Source organism: Mustela nigripes, chromosome X, assembly GCF_022355385.1.
Source record: "Mustela nigripes isolate SB6536 chromosome X, MUSNIG.SB6536, whole genome shotgun sequence".
In the NCBI taxonomy this organism is placed as follows: Eukaryota; Metazoa; Chordata; class Mammalia; order Carnivora; family Mustelidae; genus Mustela; species Mustela nigripes.
The window spans coordinates 111,847,240-111,868,018 of record NC_081575.1 but is presented as its reverse complement, the minus strand read 5'-3'; the positions used below and the strand labels follow the sequence as shown (position 1 = coordinate 111,868,018).

Genomic DNA, 20,779 nt, shown 5'->3' with positions numbered 1-20,779 from the left:
TTTAAATTAGCTGTGCTGTGAGCACAAGTATTCTGCGGTAAAATAAATTTGAGAAACACTGAGTCTAACAAAGTTAATCCAATTATTTTCCTATTAAAATGATGAGGGGAGGCATTCTGAACAGGAGAGGTAGGACAGTCAAAGGCTCAGGGGTTAAGAGGAGGGTATACATGTGCACTCCGAGTGGGAGCTGTAAATGAGCTTGTGGACCAGAAGCAGGATGTCCAGGCAGAGGGACCATTAAGTGGAGGTGCTTACAGGCAGAGGACTTTAGAGTACATAATTAGGAGGTTTAATTTAATTCAAGGGGTAATTTAAAGTTATTCTGGGCTTCTTAGAATGGGAGTCACCTAAACTAAATAAAAGCTGAGGAAAGTATTCATGTTGCTATGTGTAGGATGCATTAGAAAAAGACAAGAAACTGAGAAGCCAGAAAGAAAGCAGATGATGCACTGTGGATCCAAGATGGCCGCTGATTATTATGGGATTATGGTGGGAGTGAAAAGGAAGCAGGAGAGTCAGGAAAGTTTCCAAAGGAAAAAATATATAGGGGCAGGCTCGAAGTAGAAAGTAAAAGAAGGATATAATTCTAAAGTTGGAAAACAATTACAATGTTATTTCATCATAATTAAAGATCTAGGGAAAATGCCAGGCTTACTTGTTGGAGCATAAGGGAGTCCATGAATTCTGTTTTGAGGCCTCTTTGAACTGAGTAGACACTAGGAGCAGAGCTCACCTCCCCCAACTGAAAAAAATTTATGGACAAGAGGTTATTGAAATTAGATGGCTGCAGCCATGTCCAAGGACTACTGCAAGGATCTGATCCTTTTATGAATCTCCTGAGACAGAAATGTGTGGAGATGGCAGCTAGTGGACGAAAGGACAATACTGGAATGGTGGTATCATGAGGAAATAGTATCATCGTGTTACAAGCCTTGGCAGGAGTATAAACAATTTCCATGTTCACCAGAGAAATCAACTGCTTCTACGTGCTCCTTTCCACAGCAACTATTTTACTAAATATAAAAATTGGGTTGTGTACATTTCCATATTAAACATTTTTGTTAAATAAGCTTTTGTAATGTCAAAAAAAAAAAAAAAAAAAAGCTCAAGGATACTCATACAGTCCACCCAACTCCAATCAGCAAACAGTTCTTTCATTCCACACAAAAATTAGAAATTGTTGGGGCGCCTGGGTGGCTCAGTGGGTTAAAGCCTCTGCCTTCGGCTCAGGTCATGATCCCAGGGTTCTGGGATCGAGCCCCGCATAGGGCTTTCTGCTCAGCAGGGAGCCTGTTTCCTCCTCTCTCTCTGCCTGCCTCTCAGCCTACTTGTGATCTCTGTCTGTCAAATAAATAAAATCTTTAAAAAAAAAAAATTAGAAGTTGTTTTATGTGAGAGGTTGAAATGACCACCGTGCCACCAGAGAGCCACTTCTTATAGTAACAGAATAACTGGAAATGAAATTACAGAAGCTTCTTGAGGAAAAAGCTCAGAAAAGAATAAGCTCATAATGGGAAATAATGAGTGTAACTGAAGAAAACCAAGGAAGGATGTGTTAATAGATGCAATAAGACAGTGTCTTTCATTACTGCAATTGATAAGGGGCTCCACACTTCAGCAGGCAAAGAATCAGGAACCGTGGAAGAAATGCAATGTGTATATTTTTTTCACAAAGTATTAATCTCCCATCCTGGCAACTGAAAATACATAAAGCTGTGTCCTATTCTCCATCACAGCACCCAGTGACGACACAGGTAAAGCCTCACGCTCTCCAACCACTCACCCTGCCACAGTAAACAAGAAGACCCTGTGAAGAAGGTTCTAACCCAAACCATGGCCCAAAGGAATGGACACTGGTCTTCGAGTTGGATGATTTAGACCTTGACTCTGCCACTTTACTCTAGAAAACCATTTCACCTTTCTTTTTTTTTTTTTTTTATTTTATTTATTTATTTGAGGAGGAAGCAGTCTCCCCGCTGAGGACCCTGGGATCACGACCTGAGCTGAAGGCAGAGGCTTTAACCCACTGAGCCACCCAGGCGCCCCCATTTCACCTTTCTTAACCTGTTTCTTCACCTTTAGAATGGTGATAGCTTATGTTCGAGTGATAACATGATCAATGAAATAATGTAAATTTAAAAAGTTTATGGAATGAAAATTAAAATCTAATCTATGGTATTATTATTACCCATTGGGGTCCTTTTACTATGAGCAGTCACTCCAACCTCCATTGGCCCCACCTGGGGTACAAAGGGACATCTGGAGCTCTAGACTTGGGCGCACTGCGAGTCATGGCAAGGTTCCATCCACAAACGGATTTGCTAGGGTCCCCAGTGAGTGGGAGAAAAGCACCTATGGCCCAGAACTTGGTCTCCTCCCTTAGTCCCATCTGGTTGCCATGGAAACCCTTAGTCACACTCTCAAGGATTCATTTAACCTGCCATTTTGAGTGCAACAGAGACAGAAAACTTGGCTTTAATCTAGTCAGAATTAAATACTTTCATTAATTGCTTTTACAGAATTTTTCTGCCATTTAATAAAGAAGAAAGTAAACTGTAGTAATTTTCCCAAAATGTCAGTGAATGAGAACACATGGGTAACTTCTCCTCTCTCAGAATGGCTTGATCTTACTGATAAAATACCATCTCTCCTGAGTAAGAAGTTACCGTTTTCCCAGAGGATGTGTCAGAAAATCTGAAAATGCCAGCTGCAATGACAGTTCACTTTACAGAGGGCTCGAGACTAAGACGGAATCATTACCTGGGTCCTCTGCCACATCAGTCAATAAAGATCAGGAGGGATCTAAGACCCAGAAGTAACCGATGAAATCTGAAGCAGTGTGGTCAGCAAACCATGTTAGCAATTCCAAGGGTTCTACGAAACTGAGAGTGTACACTTCAAAGACACTGAATGTGTTAACAACACAACGACAGATAGCTCACATTTACTGAGCTCTATATGCTCTATATGCCTATATACCATGCTATGCTCCCTCCCACCAGCTCACTGAATCCGCACAAAAATCCTCTAAAGTTAAATACCATTACTGCTTCTATTCTCTAAAGGAGGAACCAGAGGTTAAGGGAGTTAAGCAAATAGTGTAAGCCCATAAAGAGATTAAGGAATAAAGCTACCATACCAGAATGTGTAGGTATAGTAAGAATCCCAAGGTCCAAGCTGCTTGTGCATAAATTCAGATGGACTATCATCAGCATCTCAATGTTTTCCATTTAACTCTTTCTACACACACAGACCCTCCAAAAAAATCCTCCCACCCCAAAATATTCCTGAAAGTCTTAAAGGATGCCTCTCCTGGGCCCAAGCATGGACCAGCTTGTCAGCCACAGACAGTACCCAGCATCTTCATGGTCCTTTCTCTTCCAGTTCACACCATCAACATCCTTGCTAATGCGGCCACTAGGGGAAGCCTCAATGCTCACACAGCTGATGGAACGGATGGAACAGCTCTTGGAACATCCCTGATCATATGTCCCTGTGGTCCCAGAATTGCCAATTTTGAAAATGTCAGAGCAGCCCTGGGTGCCATGGAGAAGTAACAACTGTGGCTCTCAACCTTCCACAGTGATGCCCGTTGTCACCTGGATTCCAAAGCCCCTCATTCAGTATCTGCTTCTCCCCTTCCTCGTGAGAGTTCAAAATTTGGCCCTCCTTTCCTGGTTTTTCCCAGTGCCAATTCCTTTGCCTCAGGCACAAAAGCAAGTAACAGGGCATACCATCAAAGTCAATTTATGCTAGGGTGTTTTGCAGAACACCTTTCATAATCCAAACTCCTATAATTCAAGAGTAACTTTTTCGTTAAGACTGACAACAGTATCATGTAGCCATGTTTATCAGCTACCATAGCAATAGCATAAATAGTTTCCAATTCACTCAGTCCACCAGCCTTAAACATATGTGATTACTGATTTTTGGAAGAGGTTCATACTATTTTAACTTTCGTCCGAGAAATGAGACTTCGTATGCATATTTGTATCACATTATTTCATATTTATATAATCCAAATTCACACAAGGCTATGTTAATATATGGACATTTCAGCCCCTCCCAACTCCCCACCACCACCCCACCCCGACTTCCGCCCCATTCCCAAAGGAGGAGAAATCTTAACTTGAGAGTTAAGTGCCAAGTCTTTCCTCTGGTGTGTGGAATGTGGATACTGAAATGATTCTCAGAGAATTAAAAACAGATTACCCACTGCAGAGGCCCAAATGTAGCACGGAGGGCCAGCTGTAGGGACTGCTGCCTTTGAGGAAGGTCTCACTGTGCAAGAAAAGTACCGGGCTGGAGCAGAGGAAGTGAATGAGAGGCTATCACAGTGGCGAGAGGAGAGGTTTTTATTTATTTTTTTATTTTTTTAAAGACCTTATTTTATTTATTTATTTGACAGAGACAGAGATCACAAGTAGGCAGAGAGGCAGGCAGAGAGACAGGAGGAAGCAAGCTCCCTGCTGAGCAGAGAGCCTGATGCGGGCCTCGATCCCAGGACCCTGAGACCATGACCTGAGCCGAAGGCAGAGGCTTTAACCCACTGAGCCACCCAGGCGCCCCGAGAGGAGAGTTTAGAAGAGAGGGAAAAACCGAGATTTTTTGCTATATACTTGAGCAGGGACATACAGCCAACAGAAAGAAGAGCCATGCATTTTGGTTTCAGGGAAGAGTTTTCAAAGACTAAGGAGAAAATAAGAAGAGAACATTTTCTATTTTTTATAAGCCACTTCCAGAAACAGAGTTCTTAGGAATGCTGTAGCAGAGCATACTAGAAAGACTGAGAACAATAAAGATGTCTAAGGAAGATGCTTTTTAAGCTTTGTTGGCACGAAGAATGTACTCTCCTGTTGGCATTTTTTTTTTCCAAGAGACTGAGTACAGATGAATTACTGTCAATTATGCTTTTCTGCCACGATGCTGTTTTTTTTAAAAGAGACACTGCTCAGACACTGAGCCATATGGAGTCCCAACTGTATTCAGGTTAATACAAAGTTATAAAGAACTTCCTCTCTTTTCAGGGAAAAGAAAATGGCCTTCAGGCATTATCACACATACAAATAGATACCAGGTAAGGTCACCAACCCCTGAATCTTAGTTTGATCTTAACTGGGACATATGCCACAAATGCTTAGTGCTACCTATAATCAGAACTATCCTCTTTCACTTCAGTGGGTATGTTTAAAATACTTAGACCCATTCAAATACTCTGGATTTTTCCCAGCAAATGCTGGCAAGAGATTTGTGCTTTCTGGGTAGTTTTAGATATGTATATCTTCATATTCTTTTTTTCTTTTATTCTCCTCTTCAGGTCACAGAGTCAAATTTTATAGATCCTAATCCATTCTACTGATAAATCCAACCCATCTTTCCCATTTAAAATAGGATAAAAATGGGCACCTGGCTCAGTCAGTCCGATTCTTGGTTTCAGCTCAGGTCATGATCTCAAGGTAGTGGGATCAAGCTCTGCATCAGGCTCCACACTCAGCATGGAATCTGCTTGAGATGCTCTCTCTCCCTCTCTATCCTTCCCCCGAATTGTGCTGTCTCTGTCTCTCTCTCTCTCTCTCTGTCTGTCTCTCAAATTTTATTTATTTATTTCACATAGAGAGAGAGCAGAAGCAGGCAGAGCAGCAGGCAGAGGGAGAAGGAGAAGCAGGCCCCCTGCTGAACAGGGAGCCCGATATGAGGCTTGATCCCAGGATTCTGGGATCCTGACCAGAGCCAAAGGCAGAGACCCAACTGACTGAGCCACCCAGGTGCCCCTCAAATAAATAAAAATTTTAAAAAATAAATAAAGGCAAAATAAAATGGGATAAAAACCATCTCATATTGATGAGACCCATCTCATATTCGCTATTGAATAAAAATCATCTCAAATTAACTACCCTTCTAAGTTAACTTTTGCTGTGTAACCAACCACTCCAGAACCCAGTGGTTTAAAACAACCGCCATTTATTTAGCTCATCATCTGGTTGGTTGGTTGGTTGGTTGGTTGTTCTGACTGGGGCTAGTTCAGCCAATCCCTGCTGGCCTTCTGCATGCATCTTGACTCAGCTGGCAGACAGCTGGTGGCTTGATGATCTAAGGTGGTCTCACTCATATGTTTGGCAGGTAGCAGGCTAGAAGGACAGGGCCGCATGTCTTTCATCATCCAGCAAGACTGCCTGGGTTCCTTCACATAGTGGGTCGCAGGGTCCCAAGACAAACAAAAGCAAAAGCCGCAAGGCCTCCTGCTGCATAGGTTTGGAATTCACTTGATGTCACTTCTACCACTGTCCATGGGTCAAAGCAAATCCCAAGGCCAGCCTTGATTTCAAGGGTAGAGAAATAGACTCCTATGCTGATGAGAGAAGCTGAAAAGTATTGAGGCCATTTTTCTGCAATCTGTTCTATTATTAACATATATGAATCCACTGCCTGCTAACCCAGAGAAAGATACTCATAACTGAAAATTCATGCACTCCTCTTGCCATTTACTAGAAAGGAACTTAGGCAAGAACCATATACTTGCTGCTCCTGAACTGGGAGCTGTATTTTGGCAAAGCTCGTACCAACACTACTAAGAGGTAACCACTTACATGGTATGTGTGTTTGGCAGTAGAAGTCCTATCTATCTGCTAGGTTCCATTAGAGCCACTAGTATTGCTGCATTGCCTCCAGGGAGAATGTCCCCTTTATTTATCTTCATTGGCTAGCTAATCAAGAGGAAAGACTGGCCCTTAGGACAGGACTCTGCCATAACAGAGTAGGACATGATATATACAGATGAGATATCTCAAGAAAGCTGAATCCAGGGACTGGAGAAAGAGACAGCCATCATCCCCCAGAAAAGAATGGTAGTGGGGTTGAGAGGGAATGGGGTCTGCACTGGTTACAGAATAACAGAACGTCCTGGAAATCCGAGGGGGCAGCTACTAACAGATATTAGGCATATGAAATGGTGATGGAAAATTTTAATTCCCTTGCAACTTTGTCTAGCCCCTTTCTCCCTACCCTACCCTCTTCCTTCCCACATCCTCCATTCTCACTCCAACTGATTGACCCCATTTGCAATTTTCTAATTGACATCTGCTTTATCTTGATTATCTTGATACAGCCTTATATAGCAACCAATTCAGAGAAGTGGTGAGCAAGAACAGATGGCAATATCCAGACCCTCGAAACTGGTGAGTTGAACCATTCACTTTTTCTGGAAGTTTCCCCCATGTCTGGGTGATCAGGTAATGCAGATCAAGATCATACCCACCTTCACTGATTCTTCTACAATGAAATTCCTATAAGGTGGCACTCAACAAAACGTTGTTGGATGGAAGAGTGGAAGAATAAATGAATACCAAGAGCAGGAAGAAATTTTGAGGAGCAAATATAGCCGCAGTCAGAGGTGAAAGCCTAGGGACAAATGGGAAGGTTGTCAAGAGCCTTTCATTGAAGAAGAGGAGTGCAGGGCACAAAAATGTCCCACCCCTGCTGCTCTGTAGCAGCAGACCCACATGAAAGCAAATCTGGTACTGTTATCCCCATAATGTCTCCAGAAAGATCTGGCCTGATGTTCCCGTGTTATTTTGGTTTTTAACTGTGACTAAGCTAGGTAACGTTTTGAAACAGAAGCTTCTTTTAAATTATATTTTGCATAGCCTTTTGACTATTCAGTGAGTTCTCTCCAAAATTTAGTTCTCATTTCCACATTTATGTCATCCACAACGTCAACAACATTTTTATTCTGCAATATAATAGTAAGATCATGTAGCTTACAGACATCTGTAGCTTGTGGTTTTTTAGAAACACAGATATGTAGTATCAAAATTTTAAAAGATAAAACTTGTAACCATCATTGTGTTTCTCTGCTCATGCATTATAAATTACCATTATACAAAATTATACATTATACACTACACAAATACCATGATACAACATAAACTGTGGCATCAAAAGATGACTTGAATAAGTGAAATATTGTTCTGCATTTTGTGTTTAGTTATGTAGTCCCAAATCTGATTTTGGACTGAAAAGCCACTTGAATTATGCTGAAATTGTGTATGTCAGGAATAGTTACTTCAAAATTATATCAAAGTAAAGAAGTTAATAAAATCAACTTTTTAAAAAAGCAAAACCTGCCTATATCTGGTATCTTCCTTCTGTAGTATCTGTAGTATCTGTAGTATCTGGCATTTGATAGTGTATTTTATTATTTTATTTCAATTCCGTATTCAAGGAAAGCTTTTGAAACCATTTTGATTACCCTGACAGCTGAAATGAAAATTTTACACGAACAGCATATTTGGAGCCAAAGATCTGGTTGACACAATGAATGCAATGATGAAAATAATTTTACAACGGCCCAGCCCAGCATATTGGCTTCATTTAAAATTTATATCAGACAGGGGTTTTTTTTGTTGTTTTTTTTTTTTTTAACAGCACTTTTCCTCTGAAAGAAAACAGTAGCTTTCAGTTCTTTCTGCTGGCCAAAAAAAAGTCCTAAAGCTTTGGAGATTTGAATAGTTAACAGAGACCTAGAAACCTATTGCCCAGAATCCTATCTGAGAATTATTCTCAGAGGTTTTGGAGAGGAAAGATGTCCTGAGAGCTACTAATTAAGAAATTAGTCCATCATCATAATAACAGTAGACTCCTATAGAGATTTAATAAATTGTGCTTGAACATGTGAAAATGCTCCCAATAAAGGTCTGCCCTCTCAAAACTGTGGTTCTAAAGGACATCAACACAGCAGTTGTTACAGATTCAGACTGGCAATCAGATTTAAGACATATTACAGGCTTTAGTCTCCATGCACATAGCTTTGTAGAAGAATAGAGGACAAGAGACAGCACCTTCATCAGGACACCTGTGGTTAAGCAGGATCATAGACCCTAAAGATGTCCACATCCTAGTCCTCAGAACCTAGGAATATGTTATATTAAATGGAAGAAGGGGTTTGAAGATGCAGGTGAAATTAAAGGTGATACTCAGCTGACCTTAAAGTTAAGAGATTATTCTGGATTGTCCAGGTGGATAATCAATCACACGAGTCCTTAAAAGTAGAAGAGGGAAGGAGGAGAACAGAATGATGCCACGTGAGAAGGACTCTATCCCTATTACTGACTTTAAAGATGGAGGCCTCTAGAATCTAGAGAGGGCCAGGAAACAGATACTTCACTAGAGCCTCTGGAAAGAAACACAGATCTGCTGATACCTTCATTTAACTCATCACGATCCATGTCAGACTTCTAGCCTATGAAACTACAATATTTATGTTAAGTCACTAAGTTTGTGGAAATTTGGTATAGCACCCATAGTAAACAAAAACCCTTAAGAGCTACCCAAGTGCACAGCTTCTTTTTCCCCTACACCCACGCAAGAAATGCAAGTCTGCCACAGAGCGATATCCAAGATCACCTTGACACAGAGAAACCACAGCTTTAGCTTCCCAACAATCTTTTATATGGTTCTAGTGACATAGGCCCCAAACCTGCATGCTAGTCCCCAGCAGCCCCAGTCCAGAAGCAGTCCCACAGACCAACCTTCACAACAAACTTAACAGGCACAACATTCCACGTTTATTGATCTCCGTAGTTTCCAAAGAAATAGGACTCTAAGGTCATTCTTATAGGCAGACCTGAATCAGCTCAGTGCTGACATTAATCCTTTACTCAAAGTTGTGATCCCAATGTCATTCTATATGTTCACATGCTAAATGTGCAGAATCTGTCATTGTTCAAATCCTGCGTACACACAGGGCCTCGGCCTCCTCCCCACAGACACCAAAAGCCAAGACACCAAAAACCGAGGACATGCTTTCCCTGGACACAGGCAACCAGGAAGGACATGGCACATGACCTATGCCCAGCCAAACAAGATGACAGGAAGGAAGTCTGGGATCCCTTCCAATATCATCAGTCACAGTAGCATTCAGTGTCCAGGGAGAGGAGTAGTGGAACCCAAAGTGCCTGGCCCGCGACATTTTCTGTGGTTCCCACTGCCCAGATTTCCTTAGTTCTGGTCCATCTTCTAAGTCTGGTTCAAAAGCTTTCCCATCAACTCCATGAAATATCTGGTATCTTTCCAATCAATTCCCTTTCTACTTAGGATAAATAAAATCACTTGATGTCATGAAATACTGGATCAGCAGTTGTTACAATGAGAGGACTTCAAACAACAGAGCTAGAATGGAGGGGAATCTAGACTTGATTATATAACCTAGTTGAGGTAAAGACAGTGAACGTTCATGAACAGAAATCTGGTAACCCATGGCCCAGAATGGAAAAGCAACTAATCAAATTACAACTTTTCCAGTATCTGCTTGAAAGTAAGCATTGGCGGACCACATTGTTAATGCCATATATAACAGCATGAAAAATCAAGACTGAGGAGTGACACAGCTAATATTAGAAAAGTGAAAGAAAGAAAATGACACACTGAAGTCCCTAATTCTTGACTGAAAGCAAAACTAAGGACTTTTTATGTCTGTGCTAAAAAACAATGTCTTATTTGTTGTAACAGCAGTATAAAACTACCTAAAATCAAACCCCCACTTTAATAGGGGAGTTAATGCATAATGTCCATTGAAACTCAGCCTCATTAAATGACTTATATGAACATTAGGGCATCAATAAAGAAAGAGTATTTGCAGTTGAGAATTGCAGTTGTGTAAGGATTTCAAGAACTCGAACACCCAAATCCCATATTCAATCTCCAGTTCAAACCTCCCTTCCTCCCACATCTGATAAGGCCATTCATGTCTTATCTGAAGATACTCTGTCCTTGCTGGAGTTGCCCTACAGAGGGAGCCTATATCAGTTCACAGGCCCTGAAGCCCCATAACCAAGGGAAGCCAGAGAGGCTTTAAGAAAGTCCTAAAATCACTTCCAGAAAACATACTGGCAATCTTCCTTCTCTCCTTTCCCAAAGGGACCTGTGAATATCTACCAGAGAATCTGTGCATTAGGCAAAAGAAAATCTCTCTGTAGAGATTACCAAACACTGGATTTGAGTTACCACCACGGCCACTCACTAATTAAGAGTGAAAGCTTAGAAGATTCTGGTGATAAATAGTTTGAGTCCAAGTCGAAGTCTGCTTTAAAGTGGACATAACGACACTCTGGGCTCAGCCCATGATGGTTCATGAACCTGTTTTCTAAGGATGTGTCTATCGCTGGTAGAGTCCCATATTGCTTCTGATCCACAAGTAAAAGGAGCCTAATGGAAGCCCCACAGGTTACCCATCGACTTAAAATGAAAAATAAAGGGCAATACCATATCTTAGGGAATTATAGCAATTAGCATGACCATGAAATCCCCAAGAAATGCAGGTATGGTGATTCCTAGTACATCCCCACTTAACTTTCTGGTTTGTCCAGCACAGAGGACAGGGGCTTCTTAGAGGATGATGCTCGCTTGACGTAAGCTTCACTGGAGAGTGATTCCAACTGCAGGCGCTTTTCCAGATGTGGCCTTCTTACCGGGGAAAGTTAACCTAGTCCCTGATGTCTGATATTTATTCATTTGTTAAACAAATATGCATTGAACATCTAGTGTTCCAGGTAATTTTGTAGGTGCTAGGGATATTACAGTGAACAAAACAAACAAAAATGCCTATCCTTATCCTTATGGAGTTTTAGACCTATCAAATATTTTTGTCTTTTTGGATACACACCAGAAGCATCTTGCTTTTACCTAGCAGGGATAGAATGCCCTAGAGAGTTGTCTCTGGGCTTTTCTAGTGCTGTCCCACAACGTGGTATGCAGGAAATTTGACTTTCTCACCATTCCACAGAACAACTCTGAAAACTAAGCCATACTGAGCAGGAATTTGGGTTCAAATCCTATCTCTACTGCTTTCTAGCTGTGTGAATTTGGGCAGGTTATTTAAGTTCTCTGTGCCTCCATTTTCCTCTCCATAAAATGCAAAATCTCGTGGTATTTTTGTGAGAATTAAAGGAGTTAATATTTATAAAGTGCTTTAGTACCTAAAGGAGTACATTTTCCGCAACAGTGGTTTTCATATAGAGAGAAGCCAGGACTTTCGAGTTACCATGTCAGCTTCTGTTTTCCCTTGAGGAAAGAAGAAAGGCAAAAAAAAAAAAAAAAAAAAGAGGTAGGAGGTTATAACCTCCAGTAAGGACTGGATCCTCACTACCAAGGGTTAGCTGAGCTGTTGCTGTTCAATGCAGACAAGGATAAGTAAGTACAAGGGGAAAGAGGTAAGCTCCATGATGCCTCATATTATTTTCATGCCTGATGATAAAATTAAAGACATGTTAAGACAAGCAAACCCACACACGACCACCAAGGGTTTCATTTCCTTAGGAATAAAGGTCTGAGTAACTCAACTAAATGAAAAACACTGAGCATCTGAGATGCAGGTTGCTAGCAAAGGAGACCTGAAATATGTATGAGAAGGAAGAAGGTATAAATACTAGATATTGACTTGTGGCCAGAAGTATAGGTAAGGACAGTAAACATCACGCCTTTCCTTCATTGCTGTGACATAAAAATCTGGAAAGAAAGGTATACATTAATACTGTACAGCCAAAGGATAAATTACAGTCCTTTTTGTTTTTTGTTTTTTGTTTTTAAGGATGGGCTTCCTATGTGAATGGTGTCCTTAAATTTGGAGAAACTGTCATTGTGTCAATTTTTCTTTTTTTTTAGATTTTACTTATTCTACAGAGAGACACAGTGAGAGAGGGAACTCAAGCAGTGGAGTGGGAGAGGGAGAGAGAAGTAGGTCTCCCGCTGAGCAGAGAGCCCAGGACCCTGGGATCATGACCCCGAGCAAAAGGCAGAAGCCTAACGAGTGAGCCACCCAGGTGCCCCCACCCCATTGTGTATATCTTGTGGGAAGTAGTTCCTCTCCCCTGCTAACAAAGAAAAAAGACCAGATCCTGGCTTTCCCTGAGCCCTGGCTGCCGGGCTAAGGGCACGCTAAATCTGGCCAATCAACACTCCCACATAGGACTTCGAATCTTGAGTTAGTCTCTCAAAGAAGCAAGGTCAGTTAGTTGGAAGCAAGGTCATGCCAAGAGGGCACCCAGGGTCCAGGACAGCAGTACTACTCACAGCATTTATGTCCAGCAAGAGCAACAGAAGGGCCCAAATCAGGGGCCCGGGTGGCTCTGTCAGTTAAGCGACTGCCTTCAGCTCAGGTCATGATCCCGGAGTCCTGGGATTGCGCCCTGCATCAAGCTCCCCGCTCAGCGAGGGGTCTACCTGGCCCTCTGCCTCTGCCCTTCCCCTTGCTCATGCTCTCCCTCTCTCTCAAATAAATAAAATCTTAAAAAAAAAAAAAAAAAAAAAAGAAGCAACCGAATCCAACTGTTCCACTGGGGAGTCCTTGAAAGAAGTTCTGGTGGCTCAGTTTCGTACCACAGTCTAAATAAGGTTCTCCAAGTCTCCCATAATTTCTTTGAGCTCTCTAATATCTTATCAATAAGCTTCTTTTCTGTTCAAAATCATGAGTTACTTGATGTGGTGTGCAACCAAGAACCTGGGCAAGTTCTCACAGGAAGAAAGGACGGAAAGGAAATATATTAAAATGTCAACAGTTTCAAATTAAAGTGATTTTTATTTTCTTTTTATTTTTCTGTATTTTCCAAAGCAAACATATATTATTTTTACAACTAAAATGTTAGTAGACATAATAAAAGTAATCCTAGTCAATGGTAATTAGTCTATTAGTAAGCCAACTTTAGAAAAGTAAAGTACTGAGGAATACATAAAAGACAGGTTTTGCCAGTGGGCAGGAAAAGGCTGAAGTAGGGAATACTTCTTTCAGACAACAGACCTAGGTGAGACAGTGAGACAGGTCTTTTAGAGAGAAAAATACCTGAAAAGCGTATCTTAGCTTAGGTTAGCTTAGGCTGCCATTAACAAAATACCATAGACTGAGTGGCTTAAACAACAGACATTTGTTTTCTCACAATTCTAGAAGCTAGAAAGTCCAAGATCAAGTTTCCAGCAGCGTTGGGTTTCTGGTGGGAGCTCTCTTCCTGGCTGCAACAGGGGAGAGCTCTCTGGTGTCTTTTCTTGTACTGACACGAATTCTATTGGATCCAAGCCCCACCATATGATCTCACTTAACTTCAATTATTTCCTTAAATGTCCTATCTCCAAACACAGACATAATAGGGGTAGGGCTTAAGCATATGAATTTGTGGGGGACAGAAACATTCGGTCCATAACAAAGCAGATGTGACATTAAAGAAAAATTTATCCTGGTTCTGACACTTTCAGAACCCTACGTGAAGAAGAAATGTTCAGAGGAAGGGAGGGAAAAGGGATACAGATATTGTCCTCTCAAACATTTGGCATGGCCTTGTGGATGCATGCCTGAAAGCGTATGGTAGACAAGACTTAGCAGAGAGGAGGTCAAGCACTGAAGAGATCACACTATTAGGTGGGTCATTGGTCAATGGTCAGTCCGTTCTCGTTATTTGCAGATTCTGTATGCGTGAACTCCCCTACTTCCTAAAATTTCTGTGTGACCTCAAAATTGATGTTGATGGAGCATTAGTAGTCTTTTGTAGATACAAAGAGGGGCAAAAAACTCTAGTTGCCCAACGTATACTCTCATAGCTGAGGTCAAACAAGGCGACACTGCCTCCTTGTTTCATACTGTAAACAACTGTCCTTTTCACGGTCTATTTGGTGCTGTGTTTTCTGTATTTTTGTGCTTTTTTGGGTAACTTCACTCTTTAAAATGGCTCAAGAGTCATGCTAGAGTTCTGTCTACTGTGTTTAAGTGCAAGAAGGCTGTGATGTACTTTATGAAGAAAATGTTAGATAAGCTTCTTTCAGACCTGACATAGGGCAGTTGGCTGTGAGTTCAATATGATGAATCAATAATACATATTAAATCATGTGTCTCTGAACAGAAACACACATAAAACAAGGTTACGTATTGATCGGTTGATGAAAATGTTGTAACCAGAGGCTGGCAACAACCTACACCTGTATCTCTCCAAGGCGCCCAAGGGGCAGTGGTCCAACATTCACAAATTCAGTGTTCACTGCTACTTTATAGAACATAAATGTCACAGGTAATGAGAATCAACTTGTATTTAAATTGCCAAGAATTATGCAGAAGTAGTGCTCGAAAGAATGACAGGAAGACTGAAGATACTTCTTTTTCCAAGGAAGAAGAATGACCCAAGCATCTGGAGATGACTACAACAAGAAAGAGTAGAAGGTGGTAAAGTCCGATGGCTTAAGATGCAAAGCTGGAGGGTTTTAGAAAGGAAAAAGAAATTTCTGAAAGAATCAGTGAGGACCGATTAAACACAAGGAATGGTCTAACCTCAGAAATGTGAGACATCAGGGGCAGGTTTGTGACTTTTTTCTTTTCTTTTCTTTTTTTGGTTCTCGACAAGCTCTAACCCTCTCCAGGCCTGTGGGCACCCCCTCCTCCTATCGAACAGGAGCCCTGTTTCCCCCTCCTACACAACTACAGTAGCAGGTCAATCTGCTTCTAAACCTCCATGTTGGGAAACGGAGAAGGTCGGCTGTGGAGGGCAGAAGCATCATTCTGTTTTACAACTCAAAATATCACAAAATATAATAATTTTCCTTTGCTATTTCTATATAAACACTTCTATTACGCCCATAGAAGACAAAGGTTACCTTTTGAGGGAAATTATTCATAAGGAAAAAAAAGAGAACCTGTGAACAAGTCAGTTAGGTGATCTCTTCAGCATATGAAACTAGGGCTTCAGCCTATGACTAATCCGAAAGATGAAAACATAATTGAATTGCAGCAGCACTCCTCTCTATTTAATTTAACTTTGAGAGGCCTGGTCAATGTTCTCTTAAAATTAATTTCACCGAGTGATACTTCAGGGATGAAAGAGAAATAGAACTTATAGTTAAATAGGGGTGTCTAGGTGGCTCAGTCCATTAAGTGTCCAACTCCTGGTTCTGCTCACGTCATGACCTAGGCTTCCTGGGATTGAGCCCTACATCAAGCTCCATGCTAGGGTGGGGGAGGGTCTGCTTGAGATTCTCTTTCCCCTTCTGCCTCTGCCCCTCCCCTCCCCTCTCTCACTCTAAAAATAAATGAATAAATCCTTAAAGAAAAGAACTTATACTTAAAATGTAATCACGCATATTTATAAACATGTTTTTTCTCCCAACAAAGAATTCGAAATTGTTGATTAAGGCTTCCGGCTTTAAAAAAAATCTTTGGAAAAGAGGCCTCCTTCTGGAAAGCTCAAAGATTAGTGGTCATCTTAAAGAACTGAAGAAAATTAACAAAAAAATGTAAAATTCACTCTCCCTTCATAATTAAGCCAGCGTGTAGTAAGTTTTCTTTAGAGTTTTAGCAGCTATTAGATTCTTGATTAAAAATTCACCAGAAGTTTAATATTGAACATTAAGTTCCAAAAAATATTCAGACTTGATTTTCTATATTTATTTTGGGTTTCTCATCTAATTCCTTTTCAAAACACTGAAGTGGAAATCAAATAACATGCCAGTTCGACAAGGTCTTCCTGCCTTCAGGAACAGGAAAAACAATATATTGGTAGCACCAACCAGAAAGGATTGAATATCTAACTGACTCAAAGTTTAACAGAATAGCTGAACTAGGGTACAGTGGGGAGAGATGTTTCATGGGGGTAAAAATGGTCTAATTTCTACAAGAAATATTTTAAAGGCACACTTGGAACTCTTGACTGAATAAGTTAAAGAAAGAATAATAGTGCCAAGGGCTGGTACAAGTAGAGGGAAGCGGGTGCTCTTTACTCTCAGTTGGCAGCAATATAAACTGAGTCCAACTTTCTGGAAGGCAATTTGGCAAAAGCCATAATAACAGATGTCCTCACTGACCAGGACTTCCACTTCTTGGAATTTATCCTAAGAAAATAAAGGGAAGATGTAACAAAATATCCCACGTTGATTTCTTGGTTGCTGAAAGTTAGAGAAAATGGAAACAATGAAAATGCCTACAAATAACGAATTATTTCCATAAATAGATCTTTCTTCTCCTACCCTTGCCCACCCTCCTCAGTCTATTCTCAGCACAGTGGCCGGCATCATCTAATTAAAATGCACTGACCTGGGGCACTGAAGCGGTTGGGTGTGCAACTCTTGGTTTCAGCTCGGGTCATGAACTTGCAGTTGTGAGATAAAGCCCTACATCACGCTCCATGCTCAGCATGGAGTTTGCTTCAGATTCTCTGTCCTTCTCCCTCCCCCTCTGCCCCTTTCCCTATTCCCACATGTGCTCTCTCTGTCAAAAATGAATAAATAAAATCCTTATTTAAAAAATGCAATGACTCGATGGTTATGTCACTCCTATGCTCAAAACCCTTCAATGGTTCCCCTCGCTCAGGGTCAGAGCCAAATCTTTATCCTGGTCTAGTCCACATTTTGCATGGTACAGAGTTACCATTTAAAAAGTGGATCTTGGGGCACCTGGGTGGCTCAGTGGGTTAAGGCCTCTGCCTTCGGATCGGGACATGATCCCAGGGTCCTGGGATCGAGCCCCGCATCGGGCTCTCTGCTCAGCAGGGGGCCTGCTTCCCTTCTCTCTCTGCCTACCTGTGATATCTGTCAAATAAATAAATAAAATCTTAAATAAATAAATAAATAAATAGTGGCTCTTGGGGCACCTGGTGGCTCAGTGGGTTAACCGTCTGCCTTTCGCTCAGGTCATGATCCCAGCATCCTGGGATGGAGACCTGCATTGGGCTCCCTGCTTGTCAGGAAGCCTGCTTCTCCCTCTCCCTCTGCCTGCCACTTCCCTTACTTGTGCTCTCTCTCGCTCTCTCTCTCTCTCTCAAATAAATAAATGCATAAAATCTTTAACAATAAAAAAATGGCTCCTCCCTGGGCACCTGGGTGGCTCAGCCAGTTGAGCATGCCAGACTCGGTTTCAGCTCTGTTAATGATCTCAGGGTCATGAGATCGAGCCCTTCATCCGGCTCCGTGCTCAGTGTGGAATCCACTTGAGATTCTTTCTCCCCCCTGCGTGTGCTCTCTCTGAACAAAAATAAATAAATAAATCTTAAAAAAGAAAAGAAAAGAAAAAGTGGCCCTTCCATGAACAAGTATATGTGTTCCAGGTATCCTGTGGTCTTCACTTTAGACACCGAAGAACCTAGAATCTTAAAACAGTTCGCTTGTGAAGGACATTCCATTGGATATTCACCTTGACAGATATCCTGCTAGATAACTTTTTCACATTTTCTTCAGAACTGTGATTGTATAAGAGATACTGAACAGAAAGCTGGCTTTCCCAATCACCATCAAGTGGCTATCATCTCTCACCTGGACTACTGCAAAGCCACCTACTCCATTTCTTGACAGCCACCCCTGTCCCCTCTATTCTATTCTCCACACTATAAAGCAATCTCTTTCTGGGCAGAAGACATGAATAGACACTTTTCCAAAGAAGACATCCATACGGCTAACAGACGGATGGAAAGATGCTCAACATCACTCATCATCAGGGGAATACAAATCAAAACAACAATAAGATACCACCCCACACCTGTCAGAATGGCTAAAATAAACAACACAGGAAATAACAAATGTTGACGAGGAAGCAGAGAAAGGGGAATGCACTGCTGGTGGGAATGCAAACTGCTATAGCCACCCTGGAAAATAGTATGGAGTTCCCTCAAAAAGTTGAAAATAGAACTACCCTACAATCCAGTAACTGTACTAGAAAATATTTACCCAAAGGATACAAAAATATGGATTTGAAGGAGTACATGTACCCTGATGCTTAGAGCAGCATTATCAACAATAGCCAACTGTGGGAAGAGCCCAAATGCCCACCGACAGATGAATGGAAAAGGGGATGTGGTATGTCTATATAATGGAATATTACTCAGCCATCAAAAAGAATGAAAGGTTGTCATTCAAATGACATGGACAGAGCTAGAGCATATTATGCTTAATAAGTCCATCAGAAAAAGACAAATACCTACGATTTCATTCATACATGGAATTTAAAAACAGATGAACATATAAGACAGGGAAAAAAGAGAGAGGGAAACAAACCATAAGAGACTCTCTCTCTCTTTTTTTTTTTTTTTTAATTCATTTGAGACAGAGAGAGGGAGCATGAGCATGGGAAAGAGGAAGAGGGAGGGAGAGAAGCAGACTCCTCACTGAGCTGGGAGCCCAACACAGGGCTCAATCCCAGGATCCAGAGATCATGACCTGAGCTGAACACAGATGCTTATCTATCTGAGCCACCCAGGCGCCCCACCATAAGAGAGTCTTAACCACAGAGAACGAACTGAGGTTTGATGGAGGGAGATAAGAGGGGATGGGTTAGATGGGTGATGGGTATTAAGGACAGCACTTGTCGTGTTGAGCACTGGGTTATATGTAAGTGATGAATCACTGAATTCTATTCCTGAAACCAATTCTGCACTGTATGTTAACTAAATAGCATTTAAATAAAGATTTGAAGAAAAAAAAACTTTAAAAAAATTTTTTAAAGGTTTTATTTATTTGTCAGAGAGAGCACAAGAAGAGGGAACAGCAGGCAGAGCAGACAGAGGGAGAAGCAGGCTTCCTGACAAACAAGGAACCCAATGCGGGACTTGATCCCAGGCCCCTGGGATCAGGACCCGAGCCGATGGCAGACACTACCCAACTGAGCCACCCAGGCACCCCAATAATCTTTTTTTAAAAAAGAGGTCATAATTAATCCACACTTAAAACCCACTGATGTGGGCACCTGGGTGGCTCAGTGGGTTAAAGCCTCTGCCTTCGGCTCGGGTTGTGATCTCAGGGTCCTGGGATCAAGCCCCACATCGGGCTCTCTGCTCGGTGGAGAGCCTACTTCCTCCTCCGTCTCTCTCTGCCTGCCTCTCCCCCTACTTGTGATGTCTGTCTGTCAAATAAATAAATAAAATCTCTAAAAAAAAAAAAACCACTGATGCTTTCCCATTTCCCTACAGATAAGGATCCAAATTTCTGATGGTCAAAGTTCTAAAACAGTGCTATACAATGGAAATATATTATGAACCACGTATGTAATTTTAAAATTTATAATACCCATCATTTTTTTCAAAAAACTTCAAATGATAAAATACTGTATTTCATTTTAGTCAATCTATCCAAAATAATTATCATCCCAATATGTATTTACTAATTCAAGTAGCTCTTAAACATTTCACTACAAAAAGCAATAGTAATTATGTGAGGTGATGATGTGTTAACTGACCTCACTGTGGTAATCATTTCACAATATATACATGTATCACATTGTACATCTTAAACTTGCACAATGTTACATACCAGTTCCATCTCAGTAAAGCTGGAGATACTTTACATTCAGGTTTTCATACTGTTTGAAGCCTACTTTATATTTTATCTTTGTAGCGCATCTCAAATTGGCAAGCCACATTTCACATGCTCCATAGCTCCATGTGGTTGGGGGCCACTATATTAGTGCAGCTCTACAAGGTCAAGCATATGCCCACTCCTTAAGCTTTCATACAACAAATAATCTAAAAGAAGAGAAATAACCAAACTTTTAAGTGGGCAAAAGATTTGAATGACATTTCACAAAAGGAGATATACAAATTGCCAATATGATGAAAGATACCCAACAGCTTTAGTCATTAAGAAAATGCAAACCAAAATCAAACTGAGACACCACTTGACAACCCTTCACACCCACTAAAATGATTATAACTAGAAAGACAGACAGTAACAAGAGTAGACAAGAAGATGAAGAAACTGGGACTCTCATGTATTATTGTTAGGATTGAAAAATGGTGCACGGATGACACCCAGTCTCACCAGCTCTACA

The 20,779-nt window shown here is 41.2% G+C and overlaps 1 pseudogene; it reads left to right on the top strand.

Moving 5' to 3' along the window:
* The first annotated feature begins 758 nt into the window (after positions 1 to 758).
* Positions 759 to 950, top strand: LOC132007576 (small nuclear ribonucleoprotein G-like; annotated as a pseudogene).
* The last annotated feature ends 19,829 nt before the right edge of the window (positions 951 to 20,779 follow it).